We start from the raw sequence: 9,170 nt of genomic DNA, 5'->3' as shown, positions 1-9,170 counted from the left end.
GATATTCCAAGAGAATCAAACCAAAGGTTTCAGAGAATTCTAACTTCTGGCGCGAGTACCCTTAAGATTACTCTCAAGGGTATCGTATATAATCAGGGGACGTATTCTTGACACGCCACATGCCAATCTGCACCCCGAATAGCCTTTATGCTTCGAGGGGGATACGTGGCAGAATTAGAAGGGTAGCCGCAATAGAGGCTACCCTGGCTCCCCAACTACTATCGTATCACATCCGCGCCAACTCCCTCTGGCGACCTCCCTTTATTTGTAGCGCCTCGCTACAGTGGTGTTCCTTGTTGATCTGACATTTTCGATCGATTTCTCGGAATCTTTATGCTTTCTACGGCTTCTTTCTCCATCCAGAAAGTTGAGTATTTATTCTTTACAATATGTATTTTAGTTCCAGCCTCACAATGAAATTAGTGTAATTATTGTGTTTGGATCTACGCCGGTCACCGGTGTTGCCATAGGCGCCGTCGTTCATTGAGCATGTGTTATTTAATTAGCAGAACGACATTTCTGGTTAAATAGCATTAATTGTTATTATGAAAGCTATTTAGACATTTTATATTGTAAAGATATTTATATGCATAATTTTCCCTTTTTTTGTGTCGATTGTATATGTCAGAGTTTTGGTGATTTTAGGTAACCGAGATCTCGCCTTGTCTAGGTAACCCAGCCTAGACAACATATACTTTCGACATTTCCCCGGTTACCCTTGTGTATCGGTTATCATTCTTTGGAGATTGATATCTCCTGGAATTATATTAGCCGTTACTAGTCTCAAATAGAGATTTATGGGTAATCTTTCTTCCCTCCTCTGAGAGTAGCCTTAGGCTACAACTCTCTGCGTCGGCCTTGAATTTCGAATTCAGATATGACTAGCCTAGAGTTTTCTGTCTCATCCCTTACAGCAGACGGCAAGTTTCGGGATTCGATCAGCAACTCAGAGTATTTAGTATTTTGTTGGCAGTCGGTCGGCGGGGTGATTGCATTCCCCTGGCGGCTGAGCTGCCGGCATAGGAGGCTAGCCCTCCCTAGATTACACCTGAAGTGGTTGCATGATGCCGCCACCTTCTCCCTGTGGTCTAGTAGACTAGTCCTATGCTCGCAGACCCTAGGCTGTAGAGTAGTATACTCATGTGGCCTAGGATGGCGCCGGCATTGGAACTCTGTTTCTTCCTTGTTAAGAGGAACGGCATGGACTGCCATCCCCTTAACTGTATTAGCATCTCCTAAGCTGGAGAATAGAAGAGTCTCCTGCCGCTTGGGGTTATGCCGGTACTGAAACAGAATTTCTTCAAGATGTGTAGGTCCGGCAACATTGCCGGCCCCTCCCATACCTCATATAGGACCCCCCCCCCTGTTCTTTTACGATGGCCGAGCCATTGTCTTTCCTGAGCCGGCGTCCCACAACCTTACCATTGCCGGTGGGTTGCCGGAGCCGGCCAGACCCCCTCTCCTCAGCTGACGGCTGTCGGCGACTGACGGCTTCCGGCGGCCATGACGGCTGTGGGTGGGAGGTCCCTTTTGTCACCAAGGTTCTCCAGTTCTCCCTTGAACTGCTGGCCACAACCTCTGCTGTCGGCGTGTTGCTCTGGCCGGCAGTAGACCGGCAAAGATAGGTACTGACTCAGTCGGTAGCATGCCGACTGTACTAGTGCTGCCGGAGGCTGGCCTGCAGTGGTAAGCCGGCAATAGTACTGTGGCTAGATGGAAGCCTGAATGTTACATTCTCCCCTTCCATTTGAACCTTCTTTTCGGAGAAAGGCAGTAAAATTAGACTTTTACATCCTTTATTCCTGTATACATACGCAGTTATAGATAGCCTTCCCTCCATGCTTTCTCTCTCTCTCTCTCTCTCTCTTAACTAGCATGCTAGATGCTCCAGCAAGAGCTAGCTAATCCGGCAACATGCCGGCTGAACTACAGTATATGTCTATACAGGTAGTCAGTATATTTGTAGTATAGTACATACGGCAGATGGAAAATTAACGTATATATTATACTAGTAGTTATTTCCAATATATCTTGGGTGTCCCTGCCCAGGCATTTGCTGAACCCAATCCTATATTGATAGAATAATATTTCGTCAAAATTCTGATTTGAAATCAGTTTCCATTTACCCTACAATATTAAATTTCGTAAAGGGCTGGTGGTGTGACACCTCTAACCCTTAAAGGGGAGAGCCCTTATCCCTGAGTTTCCCTGATCAGGAAACTCCCTGATTTAATATTGTAAGGGAGGTCACAGCAAATAGATTGGTTGGGATACACAAATATATGTCTTTTATCTTTTCTAATCAACATATCATGGGTACCCTTGTGCGAGCTTCTGCTGGTACCATTCCTGTATTGAAAGAATGGCATTCCTTCGATACTCTGATTGTGAAATCAGTCCTCCTTACCTCACAGTGTTATGTATAAGGGGGGATAGTGCTTTGTACACTTCCTTACACCTAGGTGTTTGACCCCTTTTTTACTGGGAATTCCCCAGTTGGAGGAATTTCCTTATCTTAATACTGAGGGGAGGTAACAGCATTGGCTCGCAGGGGATACACGGATCTGTGTGTCCCACTATCTCTTTATAGCTTTCTGTCCTAAGCTATTTTTTGTCAAAAAAATTATTTTTGCAAATTGTTTATCAGTGTGATAATCAATTGAATACTCGTTTCTGTTCTCCTTTCCTTACAGGAGGGACACCAGATGATGCATCGCAGTCTTCTGCAGTTATAAGAGTGAGTATTTTCACGGACATAATACATGCAGGTTCATGCCCCCAGCAATATTATTTCCAAAAACCCCAACCCCGTCTGAGACCCTCTGACCTGTTCGAAGGTCTCGAAAAACCCAAGTTAATAGAATCTGGTATACAGCCCTTAACATTTACACATTTGGGTGTGAGATTTCTAAAATCTCTCCGAAACCATACCTACCTATATTACAGCCTCCTAAAGGACATCCTGTCCCCTATCCCTCCTTTCTCCACTCCAGTTCGAGGAGAGAAGGTGAGGATGGGGGTACCCGCCCCCCCCTCTCGCTGCCAGTGCATACACGATGGTAGTCTCAAGCTGTTGAACTACGGTTGCTTTTGTTTCAGAAGTTATCACAAAAATGCGGTTCAGTTGCGAACTCGCAAAAATACGAAAACTCTACGGGAATTAGACCGGAGATCTCACTTATTCATTGCGATAACTGGCAATTTAGTGTTCCTTTTAAAGGTTTTAAGGTCTTAAAGCTCCCACAAACCCCCCAACCTTACCTCACAAGGATGGTAAGGTTGCAGACACTAATGGCACTAATGAATCTGAGCAAGACTCGAACCCCCGACTGGCAAACACCAGGCAGAGACTTTACAAATCAGGCCAAACCTTGTAGTGATAATAATGATGGCAGTCATTGATTCACTGTCACATCTGACTCCACCGCCGAGAGCCGGCAGGGTGTGCCCATGGTCACCACCCAGTCAATAGCTGAGTTGGTATGCCTTCAATCGGCAGCCCGCCAATGGATCAGAGGGCTGCTGACTATGCGTATAGTTTTCACCACTACCCAGTCACATCGAATACTGGCTAGGATGGTGTGACTTCTGTCAGCGACCCGCTGATTGCTGATAAGTCACTGACATGCCGGAGAACTGCTAGCCATATCGGTACTGAAGTACTATGCCAGTTAACTTACCCCCAAGTACTAGCCTTGACGGTAATATGCCAGTTGTATAGGTGTATACAATACCCTGTACATCTGTAGTATAGGACCATATCACAGACAGAAATCTTTGGTACATAACCATACAATAGAATGGTTTTCCAGTACACTGTGCTTCTGAGCACAATCTCTTGCTGAGACCTACCTGATTTAGGGACTGACTTCCCCCCCTTTCTTACGCTGACTCTTCATCAGTCTCTTTGATTCTCATTATTAATTCCCTGGATGTAGGCGCTGTTTACGCTACTTTATCCCTATGGGCTAGAATCTTCCATTGGGCCCCCTTAAAGAGGATGCCCTAGAATCAATAGTTAGGAAGGTCGCAGCAGTTGGCTGGAGGGATTCACACGTATGTGTCTCTCCTATTATTTTCCAGCGTACTTATCCTAAGCTTTATACAATAGAAAGGAATCTTCTATTACAGTGAAACACGACACTGGGAAGCTGATATCTTACAACGTTTGGGGTAGAGACCTCTTTCCAAACAAGATAGTTGGAAAGACGATTAGGGAGGCCACCACGGAGAACAAGGGCTTCTCCAATAGTGGTGCATCCTTTCATTAGAAAGTCCTCTACAGTGCTGGGTCTCGACCTAAAAGGAAGACGGAAAAGTTTATTAGTTCTCCTATGACCGTTGTACCACAAGCAAACGGTCAGGTATGACCTAAAAGGAAGATGGAAAAGTTTCTTAGTTCTCCTTCGGATGTTCAACAGCATCCCACAGTCACAATGACCGTTGTACCACAGGCAAACGGTCAGTTATGTACACCTTCTGATCATGCGAAGCAAACAAACGCTTCTGGTAGGAGGGAGGTTCCTTCCGGATCGCTGGACCTTCGATCCTTGGGTCCAAGGCCTAATCAAGATGGGACTAGGATGGAAATAGACATATCTCCACCATCTTTTCCTCAACTCTTCCTACATTCCAAAACCCCCTGGAAGAGTATACTTTAGAGCTCAAGAGCATACTAGCGGTAAGGAAAGTAGAGTCCATCGATTTCCAGGGAAGGATGTTTGGTGTTCACGTGAAGGACTCAAGAAAACTCTGAGTCATTCTGGACTTGTCGCCACTCAACAAGTTCCAATAAAACAGCAAGTTCAGAATGTTAATCCTTCTGAACATAAGGACCTTATTAAATAAGGGGTGTTGGCAGTCTGGTCAGACCTGAAAGATGTCTATTGGCAACTTCCAGTCAGTCACCCCCTCCCCTCCTACGTAGGGTCCAAGTTACAGAAGATAACATATATCCTAGACAAGATTCTCGTCGGACTAGATTCAGTCCTAGGATCTTCACGGAATTAGCAGACACAGTCGAACAAAACCAAGCCTAGAAAGAGTTCAGGCAACAATGGCCCTGGACGACAGGCTGGGGTGGGCAGCACCCGAAACGACTGTGTATGAGCATCCATGGAGATGATCCGGCCCTGGAACATCGGGGATGCAAAATAACTTCAAGAAGTCTCGATTCTCTCCAGCTCAGGGGCTTTAATGTTTTTAAAAAATCATTGAAACCTGTGGTTACTCTAACACTCCTTTCCCTTGGGGATGTAAAAGGAGATTGCAAGGTCTGTCAAGAGACTATTGTAATCAGTCAGGATTCCATGACGCTAACAGGGAGGAGTTTTGAACTCTCTCCAGTTCACGATAATGACAGACCCAGTGCTACGTGCACAGCTGTAAGATGCGTTAAGAGGCTGGAGAGGATACACATCAAACGCTCGAAGAGATCTAATAGGACCAATGATGGTCATTCCCTCTTCGCTTACCCTACAATAACCAAAGGCCACGGGCCCATAGGCCATTTTAGCCCTGTAATGGGCGGAGAAACTCTCTCCACACAGATCAGACCTCCTGAGGCTGATCTGGGGCATCGAAGCGATAATGAGGCGTCGAAACTGTCAAGGATGAGGGGCGTCTCATTTCATTAGGGAATATTAGCCATCCCTTCCTTAAGGGAATGGCGCCTATCAGCAGCTCTTTTACAAATGATCCGCAAGGTGACAGCGGATGCTCATCTCGGGTTCAACCCAATAGAATTGGAATGGTACACGGACGCAGACCCATTCCCTCCCAGATGGGAACAAGTCGCCGAGCTGCAGATCGTTCTCTTCATCACGAGCGTCATCAAGATACTATCTCGATATATAGCCCCATACGAGGATCCTCTAGTGGAGGTAACAGACATCATGTCTCTAGAATAGAAGTGATGGACTTAGAAATTCCTGGCTGAGGCTGATCCTAGTTATGCACCTAGGATTATCCTGTTCAGCCCATCAAATTTCCTCTGGAAGCCCTCTACATGCTGAGACCCTTCCAGGGAAGAGGGGCTTTGTTGGCTCCCAGGTAGCCCAAGAACACCCCGTTCCCTGTAATGAAGGAACTGAGGTTGAGGCTGATCCTAGTTATGCACCTAGGATTATCCAGGAGGTTCAGAAGTTTTCTGCCTTCGATTTATCACAGTATACCTGATCCCTTCATCTTATGAATTCCTTGCCCTCAACGGTTAGGAAAAAGACTGGGATCTCAAAAGGCAAAATAGAATTCCTAGAAGAATACAAGTCTAGTCAACTAGAAGACAATACGAGTCCTCTTGGAAAAAGTAAGTTGCTTTGTAAAGCAAAAGGGACCGAAAGCAATCTCATGATCTTCTGCCTGTCCTTCTCTGTTCACCCCTATATTCAAGGTCTGGCGGCCAACAGCACGATGGCCTTTGAGAAAGGAGGCAGTGTATCCTTGGATACTATGAGAAGTCTAGTTCTTCGGCCTTGTCCCCATATAAACCCTTGAGTAAGTACCAAGAGTATGGCCGACTTTGCGAGAGAGGTCACTTGATTGGATCTTTGGATCCATGGACCAATATCTATGTGCAAGTCAGCCCCGACTAGACCTCTTCTATATGCCCTTTAAATGGATCTGACGAATGAAATCTTTAATAAGATTCCGAAAACATGTGCAGGCTTAGGCCTGCAGCGCCACTAAAGCCCATCTCATGGTCTTTGGACAAGGTCCTACATTATGCCTCACCTGTGAACAATGAGGATTGTTCCCTCAAGGATCTAACCTAAAAGGTTATTTTTCGGTTCGCTATAGCCTCTGGGGCTAGAGTTAGTGAAATAGTGGCCCTATCTGGGGATGAGGGCCACATTAAGTGGGAGAACTGCATCTCTTTCCTGATCCAACCTTTCTCAACTAATCTAATGACGACCTACCCACTAAGTGGTGGGGTTCCTGGAGAATCTGCCCTCTGAAGGAAGAGGTCTCTCTAGGTCTACTAGAGGGTCTAAGGTCTATCTTCATAGAACTTCAGACTTCAGGAGAAACAGCTCTTTACAGGAGAAAACTTTGGATCAAACTATCCCTACCTTATTCGCGGAGTGGATCCTGACAGTACTCCTGCAGATAAAGATCCGAGAAAGCTTGCTTCATCACTGAACTTTTCAGTGTGTGGACTGCAGCCTCTTCGCTCATTTACTGATCGGAGGTTGTCCAGTGTGTCTTACAGACACTATGCTAAGCAAGTCTATGGATTGAATCATTATGTGGTGGCAGCAGGTGGTATTTTGGACCCTGTCGTCTAGCTCTGCGATGAACAGTAAATTGATTGGGACTATCAATTAAAAGGAGGAGGGGTCAGCATTTTTCGTGTGACCTCCCTTTGAATAAGTGTTGCCAAGGTAACACCAAATCTGTTCAGAATCTCAGGTGTGAAATTATATGGATACCACTAGTGCCGTGTGTACATAGTACACAGTGTTGTTAGACTATTTCATGTACAGAAATTATAAAGAAAAGTCTTGTTAAAAGAGCTTTTCTTCAGTCTGTGAGTGGCACTCATCATTTTTCCCCTTTCAAAAAAGGGAACATTAATTTCTGTGTATGTCTCTTGTATAATTTCCTTATCATGCTACATTCTTTTAACATGTAGTCATTTATTAGGAATAAATGTCTATTAAAATGCAGTTGCGTCCTAATTCGCCCAACAATTGCATGTTTAAGATGCCAGAGTTCCTTGACTTACTCGTGTAAGTATTTCTCATATCATTGTATGCTTACAAACAACAGATTAGGACACTGATATTGGTTCCGCAATATATACAATCCTTGAGACCGTTTGTATTCTCAGTGTATACTTATGTTTGTTCATACAATATATGCTACCTTTGAGGCCCCTTTTCTAACGTCTAAAAATGACTCTTCCCTGCAGGGGTCAGGAAGCACCAACATTGTTATGCTTAGTGATAATGACGGATAACGGTAACGTCATTTGTCTCAATTGGCCCTTTTGGCCATAGAAATATTGTCCCAAGGTTAAGGCACTGATGAAAATCCACAGATACATTAATTCTCTGGTACGCTTCCATCAGGACGTCATAGCTTGAGCCCAAAAAACGGATTTTGAGCGAAGTGAAAAATCTATTTTTGGGTGAAATGGCCATGACGTCCTGATGGACCCACCCTTCTTTTCTATGAAGAGATCTTCACGGTTTCCCCCCTGAACTACTGTATCTGTAGCACCATGTTCAACGCTACAAGGAATATCCGCCAGAGGGAGTTGGCGCGGTTGTAATATGATAGTAGTAGGGGAACCAGGGTAGCCTCTATTATGGCTACCCTTCTAATTCTGCCACGTATCCCCCTCGAAGCGTAAAGGCTATTCGGGGTGCAGATTGCCATGTGGCGGGTCAAGAATACGTCCCCTGATTATATACGATACCCTTGAGAGTAATCTTAAGGGTACTCGCGCCAGAAGTTAGAATTCTGTGAAACCTTTGGTTTGATTCTCTGGGAATATCACTATAGTCATATATACCCTTGGTAAGCTACTAAAGGAACCTTCCTTCAGGACGTCACGGCCATCTCACCCAAAAATAGATTTTAAACGTCCGTTATCAGCATTAGTTATTTAGTCTTCATTGCTAGGAATTATTTATATTATGCCGACAGTATTCAATTTCGGCGAGTGTAGGTAGCCGAATACGTATGCTAGATTGCTAGCCTAGCCCCTAGGCTCAATAGCCTAGCCCCTAGGCTCGATAGCCTAGGCGTTTTTGTTTACTTTCATGCGTGATGTAATAAGTGTTCCTAGTGTTAATTTACGAAATGAAGATGTTAGGCATTTATACATATAAGATTCAGTGATTGCACATGTTTTTCTCCTTCTACAAAGTATACAAGGGGTTTCAATGATCTAGGTAGTCGATTCCCTTGCCCCTAACCTAACGCTAGGGCTCTAGTATACTTTCTTACCTCCCCAGTTACCTTATCCAAGGTAATCTCCTCCCTCTGAGGTAGCTTAGGCTACATCCTAGCCCTCCTTACCTTGAATTGTATTCAAGTGAGGTTAGGCTAGGATTTTCTTTCCCCACTCTTAGCCATAGTACATGAGCTTTGAGTTTGGGACAGAACTTCAGAGTACCAGTCATTTGCCCTCCAGCTACCCCATTAGGTGAAAGAACTGGCCT

The sequence above is a fragment of the Palaemon carinicauda genome, chromosome 5, assembly GCF_036898095.1.
Source record: "Palaemon carinicauda isolate YSFRI2023 chromosome 5, ASM3689809v2, whole genome shotgun sequence".
Classification (NCBI taxonomy): Eukaryota; Metazoa; Arthropoda; class Malacostraca; order Decapoda; family Palaemonidae; genus Palaemon; species Palaemon carinicauda.
Note: the sequence above shows the minus strand (reverse complement) of the source record.